Source organism: Ovis aries, chromosome 4 (genome assembly GCF_016772045.2).
Source record: "Ovis aries strain OAR_USU_Benz2616 breed Rambouillet chromosome 4, ARS-UI_Ramb_v3.0, whole genome shotgun sequence".
NCBI lineage: Eukaryota > Metazoa > Chordata > Mammalia > Artiodactyla > Bovidae > Ovis > Ovis aries.
In genome coordinates this window covers 97930120-97948489 of record NC_056057.1, presented here as the reverse complement: position 1 = coordinate 97948489, position 18370 = coordinate 97930120, and the positions used below count along the sequence as shown (strand labels likewise).

At 52.1% G+C, this 18370-nt stretch overlaps 1 protein-coding gene across 3 annotated transcripts in view; it reads left to right on the top strand.

Moving 5' to 3' along the window:
- Positions 1-1636: 1636 nt before the first annotated feature.
- The window catches only part of PLXNA4 (plexin A4), a 499413-nt gene continuing 482679 nt past the window's right edge, over positions 1637-18370 (top strand). For all 3 annotated transcript variants that reach the window (XM_012177152.5, XM_042248843.2, XM_042248844.2), the window contains exon 1: positions 1637-2206. The gene's annotated coding sequence lies outside the window, so the exon portion shown is untranslated. The remainder of the gene's footprint in view (positions 2207-18370) is intronic.

Sequence of the window (18370 nt, the reverse complement as noted above, 5' to 3'; positions counted from 1 at the left end):
CTTCAGCAAGGCCTGTCTGGGTGGGTCCGGCCTGACCTGAGGGCACTGTCACCTTGGGGCTTGTATAGCCCCCCAGTGCCCAGCTGGTTTCAGTCTCCCTGGTTTGAAACCCTGATCTATGTGGAAGCAGAACTCCTACAGGAAGGTATAGAAATGTATGCTGTTGTCAATCATTTCCACCCAGTAGGAAGATTCCCTGAAGATGTTTCGATGGGAGGACAGTAATGGACAGGAAGTTGCTTGCTGGCTGTGGGGGCAGAAAAGGAAAGTTGAAAACCAGACAGGAGAGAGGAAGCCAGAAACCATGGGCTCCTTTTGAGGGTCATCTTTGATGGCTGCCCATGAGAGGAGGTCCCTGGAGGGCAGAATTGATGGTGCCACTTTGGTGCGGTGGGTGGAGGTTGTAGCCGGGATGAGGGAGGGACACGCGGATGTCTCGGGCTAAATTAAGTGTGGAAATTGCAGTTTCTTTTGCTGGATGGGGCACAGTCCTGAGAGGATGCAGACAGAGGTTTCAGGGATAGAGCTGCTCACTTCCATATTTGCTCCCTGCCCCATGGATCTCTGAACCTGAGCAACGTCTTGATTGTTTTCTTTGGACTTCAGAAACCACCCTGATGTTGGTATTGTCTGTTTTTGCTCTGGTCTAGGATCTAGGGTTTTCAAGAAGAGAGGAGCCAGGTTGGCCTCAAAAGGAACAGGACTAGAGAAGTCAGGTTAGCAAGGGAAAAAAGGGCCACTGACCACCCACATTCTCTGAAACAAGCCTCGCATCCTCAGGTTCCCCGCTGGGTGTTGGGGCGGGGCTCTGATTCGGCGCACGGGTGCCTGTGTCGGTGTGTTGGCTCTGAGCACATGGGGGTCCCTCCGACCGTTGGCGCCCATACCCGGACCTGCCGGAGGCGGCTGTGTGCCCCATCTCGCGGGCGCGCCCGGCTCCCGTGCCACCAAGTACGCGCCCCTCCGCCCCACCTCGCCGCCGGCGGGATCTCCTGGTGCGGGCCGAGGGCACCAGGCGGGTCTCCTTCAACGTGGGAGCGGAGAGCGCGGACGAGGCGGCGGCGCGGGCGCTGGGTGCGGGGAGGCACCCCCTGCCCCCTCTGCCGGCCGCTCTCGGGCGGTCTAGCTGTCAGCCGAGCTCCGAGCCAGCCAGCGCGAGCCAGGGAGGGAGCGGCGGCGGGCGGCGGGGAGGGGCGGGGGCACGGCGAGGGAGGGAGGCAGGGAAGCGGGGAGGGCGGGAGGGAGGAGAGGAGGACCCAGAGAGCGCCAGGCAGCTGGAGTTTTTGCAGCGCTTGGCCGGGCTTCAATGCACAGCAGCAGCGAGCCGCGGCGGCAGCAGGCAGCCCGGGAGCTCCGGCGGCGGCCGAGCCAGCGGCGGCCCCGCTCCCTGCCCCCTGCAAACTTTGCGAGCAGCCCGCCCGGGGGGCCGGGGGCGCGCCCGGGAGGCCCGGCTCGGCCCGCGGCCGCGCTCTCCGCCGCCGCAGCGCCAGCGGCCGGCGCCGCCGCCCCGCGCCTCCCCGGGGAGCAGCCGGCGGCTCCCGCGGTCCCCCAGCCCCGGCCCCTCGGCCCGGCCCGGCCCGGCCCCCGGCGGGGGCGGGGGCGGGGGCAGCCGCGGCGCGGCCGACCGCGGGTGGCCGGGGGGTGGCCGCCGCTGCCCAGGGAGGCGCGCAGAGGCGCGGACAGCGCTCCCCGGCGGGTCCCCGGCGCTCTCGCCGCGCCCGGGCAGCGGCCCGACCGGGCGAGCATGGGCGGTGCGGAGTGACGCCGCCGTGCCCGCTTGGCATCAAGGACATTCAGCCCGCGGGGGTGGGGACGAAGGGGGGCGGCCCCGCGTCGCCACCGCAGCCCCCGAGAGCTGCCACCGCTGCTGCTCGGGCTTCGGGGCTCGGGATCTCGGGGAAAAGGGGTGCTTGGAAGCTAGCCGCATTTCCCGACCTTTCTGTTGGACATTCCGCCCACCCTGGACGCCGCCGGAGGAGCTGTCAAGTCCCGCAGGCTCTGATTTCGCCCTCCGCTTCCCTGGTCTCCCCCCCTGGGTTCCCCGCGCCTCGGTGGAGTATTCGCGTTGGTTCGGGGCTGGGCTGGAGGAGGCAGCCACACGCGCGCACACGCACACGTTCAGAGGAGGGCGAGAGGCAGCGGCCCCAGCACCATCTGCAGTGTCAATGCGGCGCTCCAGCTGAAGCAGGCAAAGCGGCGCTTGCAGGTAAGGAGCCGGGCGGGCGAGGACAGCGCGGGCGGAGATACCCGCGCGGTCCGGAGTCCTGGGCTGCCCCGGAGCCAGCCCCCTGCACGCACGCACACACACACACACGCGCGCGCACACACACACGTACACATAGGCACACGCCGCGCATTCGCACCTGTCCACGTCCCACCTGGACACCCACGTAGCTGCGGCGCGGCCGGAGCAGGTATTTCCCGTGTTCTTTCTCCTCTGACGCTCTGGGACTCAGACTTCGCCAACCGGGACTTTCGGTGGGATTCTGTGCCTTCTTGCCTCTCCCTCCCGGCTGGCCAGGTTGAGGCAGCGATCCACCCCCCCCCCCCCCCCACCTAGTTCCCAGCCACTGGCATCCCTAGCTGGTTAAAAAAAAAAAAAAAAAAAAACAGAGAAGTCATGGTCTTGGGAGACCCGCCCCTGGTAATCTCTGCTCCGTGGCCTTGGCGCACCGGGGGGTTTTAACGCTGGGACGGACCGACAGATATTCAGACAGATCTTTGGAGAGAGGGGTGGCCCCGCGCACGGGGAGGAGGCCACAGAGGCGGATGGGGCTGCAGTTCTGTAGGGCGGTGCGTATGGAACAGGCACTGCGTTTCCCCAGTAAGAGGCAGCACAACCGCCTTTCTGAAGCGAGGCAACGCTTGCTTTCCCGGGAATGCGCCGGGGTTTCAGGCAGGAAGGGGCTTAAGCATCGCTTTGGGTGTGTGGCTGGTCTAGAGAGACTGTATGGGGCCGGATCCTCCGTAGAAGGTCTAACCTACTAGTATCTCCAGTCAGTGGGCAACAGCAATCCTACACGCGCCGGGGGCTCCCTAGCCTTTCCGCTGCACTGTGCCCGGGGAAACATGAGGATTGCTTTCCCCTGCCTGCGCCTAACACCTGCCACATGCCTTTCGAGCTGTGTGTCTGAGAAATAGAATTAGAAGGGAGATGGAAGAGGGCGCACTGCAGGAAGGGAGGAGGGTCCCCCCACCACCACCTTCATGACCACCTCAACAGTGCCCACCCTACAAAGAGGCCAGGCATTCTTGGGTCTGGCAGCGTCTCCCAGAGCCAGGCTGCTCCCGACATGTGGAACCGCCTGTGGTTCAAGGCTCTATCTCCCTTAAGCTTGTCCTTTTTTTTTTTTTTTTTTTCCCTCCCTGGCTGGAGTGTCACAGGCTGCCCATTTTCAAACTTTTTCTGGAGGAGGTGGGAAGTGATAGGGTTCCCCAAGTTGTTTTTTTTTTCACAGTTCCCATTTGGGGATCAAAGACCAACCCGTTCAGGGCTCAGTTGTAGGGAGCAGAATGTGAGATCCATTACAACAGCAGTTGGGAGTTGAATATAGATTTAGCGAGGTTCTGTGTTTCTGGAGCTGTCCCTTTTGGCATAGCTTGTTGGGCAACTTGGCAAGAAATGGAATCAGCTTGTACTCTCTATACAAGATCATGTGTTCAGTGTGTCCTGCAAACCCACCAGTGGGAAAAATATGTTGGGTGTTTTCCAGAACATTAGGGGGAAGGAGGCAACATTCTTTCGAACAAGTGGGCTTCAGTGCTGGGCACAGGATTGGGCTGATTCTGTAAATACTGAAGATGGGTGCTGAACTAAAGGGCCCTCTTCCTACCCCCATCTCTCTGCTATTTTCAAACTTTTTTCAGCTCCTGCAAAGGTCTCCGGTTAGGCTGGGAAGGAGAGAACCAGACATCCCCCAGAGGGAGATTGTATTCCCCGCTGTGTGCTGTGTGAGCTGCTCTTTGATTGATTGAAAAGGATAGATGGAATAAAGCAAAGCTCTCACAATGGGGAGAACCCAGTCGGGAAAAGAGATATTATTCCCTTTTTAAGAATGGTGGGTGTGTGTACACGCACCTAGATATACGCGCGCCTTCTCAAAAAGCCTTGCTATATGTGGTCACCTCTTTCAACCACATAACAAAGGTTGACAGCGGGACCCATCTCTATATCTTTGAGGTTACGGGAGAGCCTTAACATTTCGCACGCATGCCCTGTGTGTGCGTGGATAGGGAGGTCCTACGTATGTGTGGAGCAGCACATGGTTTTCTTCAGAAATAGGGAGCACCAGCGACAGTGGGTGGCTCCCAGGTAAACATTCCCTCAGGGCACCTTAAAAGGACAGAAAGGTGGGGTCCAAGCTTCCAGAAAGGTCTATGTGCCTTCCAGGAGAAATCTCTGCCCCTTTCTCTGCTTCCTTCCCCAACCACTTTCTTTTCTTGATTATTTGCAGCCTCAGGATCCATCACATTCACACCAAGCCAGCAGTCACTATGCTGGTGACAAGCTTAACATTTTTTTTTTTTTAACGTGGGTTCAAAAAATCCCCACTCTTTCGGAACTTAGTGTTAGGTACCAATTTGGTTTCTAGGACAAAGCAGGCATTAATTAACATCTGTGTAAAGCTCGCTGTACATCTCATTTTTCCCTGGTTCTCTGGCCCAGCCCTGGAGCATGTCACGTTCCTTGTCACTCTCCCTCTCCACCAGCCCAACAGTAGCCTTCCAGTTAAGTTCTCTGGGTGGGGGAGGGGCTTCCTCATTGCTCGGAAGGGAGTCCAACTAGCTTCTCTGCAGACCCTCGCTGCTGCGGGGCTGTGCTCCGGGCGCTTCTGCTGTCTGCTGTGGGCGCGCGGCGTGGCTTGCCGGCGAGCCCTTCCTTCTCGCTGGATCCAGCTACTGCCGGGCTCGCCTCTGTCCTCCCAGCCCATCATTCTGGATGCCCACCGACGCTCGGGCAAACGTTTCCGGAGAAATCCGAGGCCGCCAAGTTGTTTCCTTTCTGCGTTTCTGCACCTCTCCCTCCCCGCGGCCGCTGTTCCTCGCAGACAGGGAAGTCTGCGCCGCAGAGTCTTCCTACACTTGGCTTCCCGACCCTTCTAATCACGACGAAGGCTGCTGGGAATTAAGTCGGGGTGGGGGGGGAGGGTTGTGTTTTTCTAGCGCCGCAGCGGTCCTGAAGTGGAGAGAGCGCTCAGGGGGCGGGGAAATCACCCGCTCTTAGCTCCTAGTTATCCCTAAGCTTTGATGCAAAAGAAATCGCCGCCCATCTCTCTCCTCCTAGCCAGCTAGGGGGCATTTTTCAGTCGTTTTTCTCCCCATCCTCACCCGGAGAAGCCAATTCACAGACAATGCCACTTCAAGACCTGTTGGGGTGGCTTCAGCGAGGGGCTGTGATAGGGTGTCTGCCCTGCAGAAAACCCGCCGAGATCCAGGCTGGGATGCGTCTGGGATGCAACACGCGTGCTACTCTTTCTCGGCTCTCTTCTCCTCTTCTTCATCTGTGTCCAGCGCTGCCCGATGTAAAGCCGGCTTGGACCCTCGGGCAGTGGAGCAGGGCTCACCTCCCTCCCTTGACACCCCCTCTTCCTCCCCCCGCCCCGCCACTTTCCTCCCATCCCCACCCCTCCCCTTGCCAATCCACCTCGTGGCTTCGTGCACACATCCGCCAGCCCATTCGCCCTCAAATTTGTGGCACTCCAAGAAATCAATATAACATGAATTTAACGACAGCTGGATGATTAAGTGTTATTTATATTTAAGAGCGGCATTTTAAAAAGACGGCGCACTAATAAATCAAACGGCTGTGGCGGAGATGCACGTGATTAGGGTAATTGCCCTATGGGTTCCGTGGAGCAAGGCTTGGGCTAGAGGAGCCCTGCAGAGGCTACCTGTCTAGTAGGTATGCACCCGACTGCTCTCCACCCTGCACCCCCATTTGATCCTCTCTCTTGGTCCGGGCTGACCGGCTCTTCCTTCCTTCCTCCTCACTGCCCAGGTCACAGCTAGCCTTCCAGTTGTGGCAGGAAGGTGAAGTCAGCAGGGAGGCTGAAGGGGGCTCTGCTGCTTAGTGGTAAGCGAGGGATCTTTAAAGTGGAGGGAGGCAGGGGTCCTAATTCCCAGAGCAGGGGCCTTGTTCCTGAAAGAGGAGGCTGCTTCCCTGCTTGGGACCAAGCAGCTTGGAAGAAAAGCTTCCTGAGTCCCAGGCCAAGTCTGCATGAACCCCTGCATCTCTGTGCTTAGGATCATGTGACATCAGCCTCAACAGAGAAGAGGCTGTGAGGATGTATTTGTCCTTGTGAAAATAACAGAATGAAAAAAAAATAATAATTAGTAATGATAATGGTGGCTAGAATTTCCTGAGCACTTACTTGGTAGAGGCATCGTTTAAGGGTTTGCACAGGTTGGCCCATGTCTTCCTTGTAACAGCCTGGAGGGACAATCACTGTTATTATCCCCATTTCCTCCACCAGAAACCTGAGGTGGGGGCAGTGTTGGGGGAAGGGTAAGGACTTTATCCAGGATCACACAGCTAGTAGGGGTGGAGTCAGGTCTCAACCCCAGGCAGACTGACCTGGCCCCTTGTCACTGTGCTGTTTGCATCTTTAGCAAGCTATGGGGAGGTTTGTGGGGAATGTGCTGGGGCAAGGTTTAGAATATCTGGTTTCTCTCTTGGACCACCTCTGTGATCCCAGGTAAATCTATTCATTCTTTGAACCTCGACTTCCCCTATCACCAAATAGGGTTGGGCCTTATCCTTGACTGCTGTTGGTTGTGAAATTTCGAGGATCATTCTGGCAGAGTGCTCAGTTCCTGAGGGTGACTCTTGTCTCATTTGGCAGCTCCTATTTCATCCTGGGAAAAGCCTAAGGAGGAGTGAATGAGTGCGGTCCTGATCACTGCTTTTGACTCTGTGAGGCTGTGAGTCTTATGCTGGTAGGAGTCTAGTTCTCCCAGTGGCTGCTTCACACTCTCATTTAATCCTTCAAATCATTCAGTAAAGTGGGGATTATTTATTCTCATTTTGGTAGTCTGGGAACTAAGATGGAATGAATGCCCAAGGCCCCTCTGCTATACAGTGCATGGTCTTTTCATTCTTTGGGAAGTGTGCACACAGTAGGTGCTTACCACTTGCTGCCTTATTCATTGATTAGCCACCCTAGGGTTCCAGATCTTGGAAGCCAGAGGCAAGAAAGGAATCTTTGCTTGTGGATGTCATGATGTGCTGGGGGCCTAGACCATATGGTGTTGGAGTGGAGATTCATTGGAAATCGGTGCAAATGGCCTGTGGGTGGGGAAGGTCATTGTACAGACTTATGGTAAGTGTAGCACTTAGCCAGGAAGGACATCCCAATTCTGAGAAATGTCGGCAGCAAGGCTCTGATGGAGCCCATTCATCCAGCTGGGCGCTGTCCCACCTGGAAATCGGGCCTAAGCTACCTGACTTGGTCTCTCTGGCCTGAATACTGTAGAGAGCATCCACAGGTGATCTGCTTGTGGTTAGTTTGTTTTTTGTCTCTCCAGAAGACAAACTTTCATTCTGTGTGTTATTTATTTGGCTTCTCCTCCACGCTGAAGTGAGTGAAGCTTCTGCTAAACTTGAGGCGGCTAGAAGGGTGCCCTTGGATTTCATCACTACCCCTCCGGGCCACAGCAGGAGTGGCTGCCACCGTGGGCCTGCTCAGACTCATGCCGACACGTGTGTGCGAGACGTCGAGCATCTTCTCTGCTGGCTCAGCTTGGCTGCCCGCCGCCCTCTTCACGGTGCCTTCTCCATGAACCAGGATTCGCAACAGCAAATTGGATTTTGGAATGTTTTGTCACTCCAACACAAAACAGATCACTAGCTAAGAGGATATCGTCTCCGCAGTCGATGTGCTGAACACAGACTCGTTGAATCAATTCCCGAGGTCTTCCAGGGATGAGGATTTTCATTAGGAAGTGCGAGGAGAGGAGCAGTGGAGGACAAGGTCACTGAAATTGCAGGAAAGAAAAACCAGAGCTGGTCAGAGGCTCTCCTAGTCTCTGCTCAAGTTCAGGTTCCCGTTTGACAGCCTCTGCTACGAGCCCAACTGAATTTCCCTCTGGGTAATGTGGGGCCGGGAAGCAGAGGGGAAGCAAGCCATTCCTTGGCTTTGGCCCAGAGGTCGAGAGGAAGGACAGGAAGCTGAGGAGAGATGGGTGTTTGCTTCTCCTCTCTTGGAGGGAATAGATAGAGAGGCGGGCCCAGAATGTGGGATTGAACCAGCCTGCGTGGAATGCCAGCTAACTTTGCAGAGACGATTAAAGTGGATTTTCTTCCTCCTCATCTCAGTCCTGCTTCCTGAAGGTGATACCTAAAATAGAGCATAATTTCACAGAGTGTACTCTGTGAATAGGTGTTACACATACACAAAGTTTCCATGGCCAAAGAAGTTTGAGAAATCTTGAGTGTTAAGAGCAAAGCGAAAAGGGGTTCTTTGTTGCAGGACTTCTCAGAGCCTTTAAATACATGATCGTGCATTGGGAAAACCACAGGAAGTAGACACAATGTGCTGTGGCCCTGGGACTCCCCCAAGAGATGCCAGACTTGACAAGCACTTTCATTCATCTACTCCTGTCTGTGAAAGAAGGAGTAGAATCTATATTTAAAAAAAAGTTTCAGTTGAATTATCATGAGAAGTATTAGGTTCTGCTGATTATATAGACACTAGGGTTTCAAGCAGAATTTTGCCAGGTGGGCAGACAGTTCAACTCCAGATTCAATGTTTGGCCCTTGTCCTTCCAAGGCAGCTGAGAGGTTCTCAGACAGTGGTGAGATCCAGGAGGTGTATATTTTCTCAGGTTCCTGGATGATGCTGGTGTGTCCCCCTGGTTAAAGAGCACTGGTGTTTGGGGGGAAAGCTAGGTTTTGAAGAGGGCTTTCAGGGTGGCTCTAGTGGTAAAGAACCTGCCTGCCAATGAAGGAGACTTAAGAGACATGAGTTCAGTCCCTGAGTCAGGAAGATCCCCCAGAGAACGGCATGGCACCCCACTCCACTATTATTGCCTGGAGAATCCCATGGACAGAGGAGCCTGGCGGGCTACAGTCCATGGAGTTACACAGAGTTGGACATGACTGGAGACAGATGTAGATGATCCTAGCCCTGTCACTTACCAGCAAAGGGGTCTTGGGAAAAATCACCTTATGTTTCAGTATTACTGTTTATAAAGTTACGGAGTTGGTCTAGATCCGTGATTTTAAAAATGTTTATGCAGTTGCGTGCATGCAAGCTAAGTCCCTTCAGTCATGTCCGACTCTTTGCGACCCTATGGACTGTACCTGCCAGGCTCCTCTGTTTGTGGGATTCTCAAGGCAAGAATGCTGGAGTGGGCTGCTATGCCCTCCTCCAGGGGATCTTCCCAACCCAGAGGTTGAACCCATGTCTCTTATGTCTCTTGCATCGGCAGGTGGGTTCTTTACCACTAGCGCCACATTATGCAGTGGAATTCTCTAAGAAGGCAATGGAATTCTAATGCACAGAACAGATGCTAGATGGATTGTTCTGGTGTAAGCAATGTAGAACCCAGGGCCTGACACCCTTATCTTTCTCTCCACCCCCCGTCTTGGCCTGGATTCCCTGGAAAGCAGAGCCTGAGGCAAAAGCTGATGTGGTGACTCTTCATTGAGGGGTAGAATCCCAGGGCAGCAAGACTGAGGCAGAAGAGAGGAGAGGGAGGGAAAAAGTATACAAAGAATGACATATTACCAAGCCAACCACTGTGCCCCCAGGAAACAGCTGGTGGCTCAGACTCTCAGGATGTACCAAGAGAAGCCTGGTGGGAACATGGTTTCAGAAGAGCCTGGAGGACAGGCATGGCCAGCATCCGTCTACCTGCTGGGTCCTTCCTGCTGCATCTCCCTGGGCACTGTTCACCCCACGAGGTGGGAACTCCCTTGCCCCTTGGGGTCATGATGGCAGGTCATGCTGGAGCCTGTGTGGTCAGGCCCAGGGCCTGGGTATCCGTGGCTCCCCTACAGTAGGCCTGCAGGTGTTATACCTGCAGGACCTTGACCTTCACCCCTGAAGGAAGAAAAGGAGCAGAAACTTTAGGAGCAGAGGAATGAATGGGGCAAGGTGTCTCTAGGGCTGCTCTGGCAGGGAGCAAGCACCGCAAGGGGTTGAAGTTCAGACCTGGGGATGGGGTGGGGTATTAGGTGGGGCTCAATGATCTGAGCAGATACATACTCTGGGGTCTATGATAATGGGTTCCATATAAGGAAGAAGTGATTCCTCAGAACAGTCAGTGAACTGCAGCAGCTGCTCCAATAAGGCATCATTAAGCCGCTAGAATCATGACTCTGGCTGAAAGAGCCAAGCAGACTATGGCTTACCCAATTTAAACCCCTGAGGAACTACATGAAGAATGTGTTCCAGCCAGGTTTCAAGAGGCTTTCCTGACCTCTAGGGCTTATTGACCAAAGCTATGCCTTCTACGTGCTGGTGTGCAACGAGTTCAGACCCTTCTCTTGGTGGGGCCAGAGGGGCATAGCCGCTGGGAAGCTGGAGGCAGATACAAATGACCTTTGCCCCCTCCCAGTAGTTAAAAAATATTGTAAACATTGGCAGATAAAGCAACAGGGGACCTTTCTGCATAAAATATTTCCATAGGTCACTGCCTGGGGGCAGTCCCCCCGCTTTTTTAACAACCCATGTTCTTTGATGCATGCTTAGTCAGTCTAACTCTTTGGGTCCCCATGGACTGTAGCCCGCCAGGCTCCTCCTCATCCATGTAATTCTCCAGGCCAGCATACTGGAGTGGGTTGCCATTTCCTCCTCCAGGGGATCTTCCTGACCTAGGGATTGAACTCACGTTTTCAGCATCTCCTGCATTTGCAGGCAGATTCTGTACCACTGAGCCACAAGGTAAGCTCCTCTAGGGTCTGGCGGAGCAAAAGTCTGATGGTCACACTGTGCTTGTGACCCCCATCCCCACTCTCTTCACTATTAGATACTGACCCCTGTCTTCTTCCCCTAAATGCACTTGCCCTTAACCACTGATTGATGCGAGCAACTCACTGGCTTTGAGACAACATCTGTGTTAGCACGGCTGCCTGAGGTTTCTGGCTCCCAGAGGGTCAGAACCAGCCCCTGCTTGAAGCATTCTCTTGTGTAATCAGAACTTGATTCATACTTTTTGATGGCCATAGCAATGATGAAAATAGCATTGAAATTACCGATTTCTTTGTGCCTTTAGATGACAGGGCTTGTTTCTTACGTCTCTTGAATACTTGGTACCCAGCTTAGGGCCTGTCTTACTGGAAGCAGTCAGTAAATATTTGCTGAGTAGGAAGAATGAATGAGTGGAGGCAGAGAGCAAAGGAACAGTCTATAAAGGAGAAAACTAGGGAGGTGAAAACCAGCTGCCCTGGAGGGTGCCTGCTCCCTGGCAGGGGCTGGCTGGAACCACATCAAGGCTGGTGGCTGTTTCACAAGATTAAGATGAACCAAGACTAGCACAGGCTGAACCCATCAGTCACCCTAGAGTGTTCTGGGTGGTGGTGGTTTGGAGGCCAGCAGGTGCCATGGTCTTGTCACACTGATGCACACAGAATTGAATTCTTGCTCTCCATGTAAAACCTGCTATGGGTTTAGATCCTGGTATATTGGGAGAGATGACCAAACTGCATTTATTAGAGCATTCCAAAGACAAGCTCCCCCCACACTTCCGCCCCATGGAAAATGCATTCGTGGCCAAGTAAGTCTTGCAAACACTTTATGCTATGTCCTCCTCTTGGAGATACAAGATGCACATTAAAGGCAAAGGAGTTTGGCTATAGAGAATCCTGGTTAGTTATTCTTGAAGTGAAGAAGTGAAAGTGTTAGTTCGGTCGTGTCCTACTCTGCGACCCCATGGACTGTCGCCCGCCAGGCTCCCATGTCCATGGAATTCTCCAGGCAAGAATACTGGAGAGGGTAGCCATTCCCTTCTCCAGGAGATATTCCCAACCCAGGGATCAAACCCTGTTCTCCTGCACTGCAGGCAAATGCTTTACCATCTGAGCCTCCAGGGAGGCCCTATTCTTAGCCAATCATTTTTTTCAATGGAGGGATCCCTTTGTGTGGGTGTATTTAAACCTGTTGACATTTCTTAGAATGAGTGTTCCCCAGAAAGCATTTTGGGATATACTGGCCTTCATCTGGAAGCTTTCAGGTTTCAGTTTAGTCTGGAGGAGAAAAAACAGAACAGATTTCAGCCAGTTCAGTTCAGTCACTCAGTTTTGTCCGACTCTTTCCGACCCCATGAATCGCAGCACGCCAGGCCTCCCTGTCCATCACCAACTCCCGGAGTTCACTCAGACTCGCGTCCATCGAGTCAGGGATGCCATCCAGTCATCTCATCCTCTGTCGTCCCCTTCTCCTCCTGCCCCCAATCCCTCCCAGCATCAGAGTCTTTTCCAATGAGTCAACTCTTCGCATGAGGTGGCCAAAGTACTGGAGTTTCAGCTTCAGCATCATTCCTTCCAAAGAACACCCAGGACCGATCTCCTTCAGAATGGACTGGTTCGACTGTGCTCTTAAAACAAGGACTGGTGAGGTGCTGGCTTCTGCTTATCCTTGTCAGTTGCTTTTGGGAATCTCAGAAATGGCTGTGAATTGCTATGAGACGCTGGTGACCCTGGTGCCTTCAGATGTATGTTTTCTAAAAGGACCGTTTTAGGAGTGTGACTGCAGTTCTGACAGGTTTGTGGCAGCGTTTCCAACAAGTAGCACTTTCCGGTTGCGCGTAATAGATCAAGATGGATGTCTGCAAGATATGTGAGTAATGACATTCACCTTCTCAATATATTTTTTTCAGCTACACTTATTGAATAAGAGACTTCAATGTAACTGGCAAAGATAAATGTTCAGAATTAACAAAAAAGGCGTGAGTTATTAAGATACAGCTCCCTAAATTTTGGATGGTTGAAACACATTTTCTCTCAGGGAAGAAACTTTGCTACCCCGGAGAGGCTGACGGTTTCTAATTAGACTATAAATCCATGGTTTCTACCATTGGGTAGTGACCCAGAGAGCAAAGCTAGGCATTTCCCACGGGAAGCCTTTCACTGCCTAGTATTTGTCTTGCCTAGGTAATGGTGTGTGTGTGCTTGCGTGTCTGTGTGTGTGCACGCATGCATGGGTCAGGGTGGGGCTGGGGTAGCACCCCTGTGGTCCCTGGCTTTAGCACCTGTGGACACTGACTGATAACCTACGTGCCCAGTTACAGGGCCTCACCACGCTTTGCCCAAGCACCGTGCTCCTTCTCAACGTGAATAGCAGTTGCTATCACACACTTACTAACATAATTCCCCTGACGCCCATTCATAGAACAGAGCACCGGTGGCTCTACCAGCATTAAACTGTTTGGCGACCGGGTTTAGAATTATAGGGATCGGGGAGATGAATCAGCAGTAAATCAAGTCCCAGCTGAGTTCAAACCCAAGTGCGGTGAGTTTAAAATTAAACATATCTTGCCATCATGAAGGCGTTATAAGTCAAGCACTGGAGCTCTGTCCCTCTTGACTCTGGAGGGGTGTGGCAGTCACCCTTTGAAAGGAAAACCCCGACCACAGCTTGTATTGATTCCCAGGCATTCTGGGAAATTGCCACTTCATTTCTTCATCAACTGTTGACGTTCACAGGGAGTCCTGTTCCCTGGGACTCAGTGGAGCTCTGGGAACAGGCGGGTAGAAGATGGCTCAGGCCCAAGGGGGACCACTCGGAGCCTTCTCTTTGGTCTTTCCCAGAAGGAGTCATGCGGAAGGGGAACCTGGGTCCGTGGGTGCTGTGTGGTTTGTTTTCCCGCTCAGACTGTATTTGATACTTTTTTTTCTGGGGGATCCGTACAGAAAAACAACAAAGATAACACCTCAAGGAGGCTGCAGCCTGGTTATATTGCAGTGACAATTTCAGTGTAATAGGAAATCATTTATGTAAGTTACGGTGCCCTCTGAATGGAGCTTGTGGGAAATATGGCTACAGCTTCTTGAGGCTTATTTTTTTATCCCCCTCCTGCAAAATAATCCTGAGGTTTTCATTTTCAGAGCAATTGAAGAAGTATTATGTGCTGATCAGGGAAGTGGGAGCCCCGGCTTCTAATCCTAGGGTCGCTGAATCGCTTTCAGCGAGTTCCCTCTCTGGGCTCAGCCTCGATTTCTCTTTCTTTCAAGCCACAATAGGCCCTTGCTGTTTCTGACCTGAAGCCCCAGACGTGACGATGAAGGTTGCCCTGCATAGTAAAGGACCAGGTGAGCGTCAGAAAAAAGGCTCTATTTACATCCAGTGTTAGAGAAAATCAAGTAAGAGGGAAGAGTGTCTCAGATTAGGCCTCTCACCATCGCACCTTTACCAGCTCCTGTGTGTTTGCTGATCTGATGAAGAGTGATTAGTGATGGAAATAGCTCACAGAGGGTCAGAGAGGAGAATGCCCGTGGGATAGCAGGAAGCCTGGGAGAGAATGGTTACGCAATAGTCCAAAGGCTTGGGCACGAGGCTGGGGGTGGGGGTCCTGCTCCTGGCGGTAGTATGTTAATCGGGGACCATGTGAATGTGCAGATGCTGTCGTTTCAGTCGTGTTCAACCCTTTTCAACCCCATAGACTGTAGCCCACCAGACTCCTCTGTCTGTGGGATTTTCCAGGCAAGAATACTGGAGTGGGTTGCCGTGCTCTCCTCCAGGGGATCTTCCTGATCCAGGGATTGAACTCACATGCTTTGTATCCCCTGCATTGGCAAGTGGGTTCTTTACCACTAGTGCCACCTGGGAAGCCCAATCAAGGATCACAAAGATAGGCAAAAGGTCTTGATTTCCTTCCCTAGCTGTCATTTCTACTTTGGTCCATGTGTATATATTTACGTACTGTAGGTAGATGTGAGCTAAGGACTATTTAACCAATGAATTGATCAATCCCTCAATTAGTTAATATTTCTTGAGTGCCTACGATGTGCTAGGCATGATGCAGGAGTTTGGCTGGAAAGAGATGAAAGACTCAGTTCCTGCATGGGAGAGCCCGCACACAGCTTGGTGTGGCCACAGTACACACATTTCTAGATCATTAAACACAGGATGGTGAGACATAAGCTCTGTGCATGCAGAGGAACTTCTGTGAAGATGTAAGAAGGGGCACCCATGTAGATATGAAGCAGGACATGGTGAAAGTCTTCTGGAGGAGGGCAGCATCAAGCAGAGCTTTGAAAGGTATTTTGAAGGGAGAGCAGGACTGGCCTCGTGATCACATGGGCCAGAGGTGCCCTGAGGGAACAAGCAACATGGACAAGGCATGGAGGGCCGAGCGCCCACAGCACAGGTTGGGAAGTGGACCAGATATAAACACTGGTGGAGGTTGCGCCAGGGCAAGGAGAAGCGTCCAGATCGGGCTCTCATCCAGCAGGCAGTGGTGAGGCCTTGGGGATTTCCAAATGAGAGAAGCAACAAGACCAGCTTTGCATTCTAGAACGATCCCTGTGGGACCGTGTGGGGAAAGAATCAGATGCTACTATGGTAATCCAGAAGACATGGAAGACGGCTACCCAGAGGTGGTGGCCAAGGAGAGAAAGGGACAGATTTGACAGGTCCCTGGGTGTTAGAGTTGACAGATGGTGAATACGGTAATGAAGGTGGTGGGAGGGAGGGGAAGGGGAGTTGGGGACGTCTTGCAGGCATCCAGCTTGGGCAGCTGGTGAAAGGTGGCCCCGCTTCACTGAACTACAGATTTCTAAACTGAGACTTGGTTGAGGGACAGGATGTGGTCTTTTCTGGATGTGGTGAATTGAGGTGCACATAGATTTGTGGGTAGAGGTGACCAGATGGCCAGTAGCTATATGGCCTCTGTGTTGCTGGCAGTATCATCTTGCTTACTATGCTATTTACCGCTGGTCCCATTTGTAGACTTAGGAGCTCATTTTGGGATCTGGCAGAAGCTTGGTAAAGAAGCAAGAAAACCCACATATAGATTTTTACATTTTTCAAGTGGTTCATGTTTTGAATTAAACATACTATCTTGAACATTTTGCTTGAGATTATTCTGAAAACATCCAGGCATTCACCTTGCCTTAGGAAATTTCTACTATTTTCCAATGGAAACAGCATGGGCCTGGAAGGTTGAGTCATATGCAGCTGATTACAGAGTAGGATCAGAATAAAGGCAGAAGTAGAATTTGGCAGAGGAGAATCACAGGCCTTTGTTCCAGGCATTAGCTTGTTCCTCTTCTAGGTGTGTTCGTCCCATTTTCAGTGTTCAGTTCAATTCAGTTGCTCAGTCATGTCTGACTCTGTGACCCCATGGACTGTAACACACCAGGCTTCTCTATCACCTACTCCTGGACCTTGCTGAAACTCATGTCCATCGAGTCAGTGATGCCATCCAATCATCTCATCCTCTGTCATACCCTTCTCCTCCTGCCTGCAATCTTTCCCAGCATCAGGGTCTTTTCCAATAAGTCATTTCTCCGCATCAGTTGGCCAAAATGTTGGAGCTTCAGCTTCAGTATCAGTCCTTCCAATGAATATCCAGGACTAATTTCCTTTAGGATGGACTGGTTGATTTCCTTGTAGTCGAAGGGACTCTCAAGAGTCTTCTCCAACACCACAGTTCAAAAGCATCAATTCTTTGGCTCTTAGCCTTCTATATAGTCCAACTCTCACATCCATACATGACTACTGGAAAAACCATAACTTTGACTAGACAGAACTTTGTCAGCAAGGTAATGTCTCTGCTTTTTAATATGCTGTCAAGGTTGGTCATAGCTTATCTTTCAAGGATGTGGAAACACTCAACACAGTGTTGTTGTTCAGTTGCTCAGTCATGTCTGACTCTTTGTGATCCCATGAACTGTAGCACACGTGACTTCTCTGTCCTTCACAATCTTCACAAGTTTGTTCAAACTCATGTCCATTGAGTCAATGATGCCATCCAACCATCTCATCCTCTGTCGCCCCCTTCTCCTCTTGCCCTCAATCTTTCCCAGCAGCAGGGACTTTTCCAATGAGTCGGCTCTTTGCATTAGGTGGCCAAAGTACTGAAGCTTCAGCATCAGTCCTTCCAATGAATATTCAGGGTTGATTTCCTTTAGGATTGACTGGTTTGATCTCTTTGCTGTCCAAGGGACTCTCAAGAGTCTTCTCCAGCACTACAGTTTGTAAGCATCAATTCTTCAATGCTCAGCCTTCTTTATGGTTCAACTCTAACATCCATACATGACTACTGGAAAGACCATAGCTTTGACTAGACGAACCTTTGTTGGCAAAGTGATGTCTCTGCTTTTTAATATGCTATAGGTTTGTCATAGTTACTCTTCCAAGGAGCAAGTGTCTTTTAATTTCATGGCTCAGTCACTAGCCACAGTGATTCTGGAGCCCAAGAAAATAAACCAGAGTGATCTGGTGAAATGAGCCCCACCCTGAGCTGAGAGATGGGGATTAAAATTTTGACCTTGCCCTTTAGAAGTATTGTTTGTCTAATTTTGTGTCCTGTGCGCAGGAACAGGTCTGCACAGTCTAGGCTTGCAGGTAGGATCTGGCCACTAGTGAGGTTTTGCTTGGTCCAAAGAGCCTTCAAGAGAAATTTGTGTAATTCTCATGATGAGACGTTAGGTGGGATGGTCCCTCTCCAGGGGGTGGCAGGTTGCCCTCCCTGTAGTCACACCTTTGCTTCACACATTTATGCTGGAGATATTTGAATTGAAATGCCAGCAGCCTAATACCTAAGAGCTACTCAAGTAGTGGTACTTTCCCCCTCTTTACAGTATGTGGGGATAAAATGAGTTATTTTTGCATCCAGTGCTCTGCATTCTGCAGGGACGCTTTGTCACTTAGTGGCCCCTGTTAAGCCCAGGAGACATAGATGTGGCTGCTGGTAAAACTTTTAGGCACTCTGTGCTTTTACTATGGAAACTTTAGGAAGCAGGATGTTTGGTTTGAGCACTGTGTAGAGAGAAAAATACCCAACTGCTTCAAGTCCTCCCAGACCCCTTCAACCCCCAGCCCTGCTGTGTGCTGCTATAGAAGGGTCACCAGGCTCCCATGAAGCTGGGGTCCTCCGATGAGTTGAGCGGTCTGTCTGGCACAGATGCCATTCACGCCAGTCTTCCTGAATGAGGGATTCTGGGATTTCAGCTCCAAAGATGGTCTCCAGCCGCAAAGTCACCATGCAATTTTGGGGCACAATGGGGCTACTCTGGGTTGCCCGTGGGTGTCAGGGCAGCTAATCAGAAGGGCTTGCGTTGCTGTCTACCATGTGGGGAGGGAAGAGGGGCAGGATAGGTGTTGATGAGCTCTTACCCCCTCAGAGCCCCGCAGAGATGACAGGGTTTGTGTTACTCCTGCCCCACGCCTCTGTACCAGCCCTTCTCAGCTACACTCAGTACATA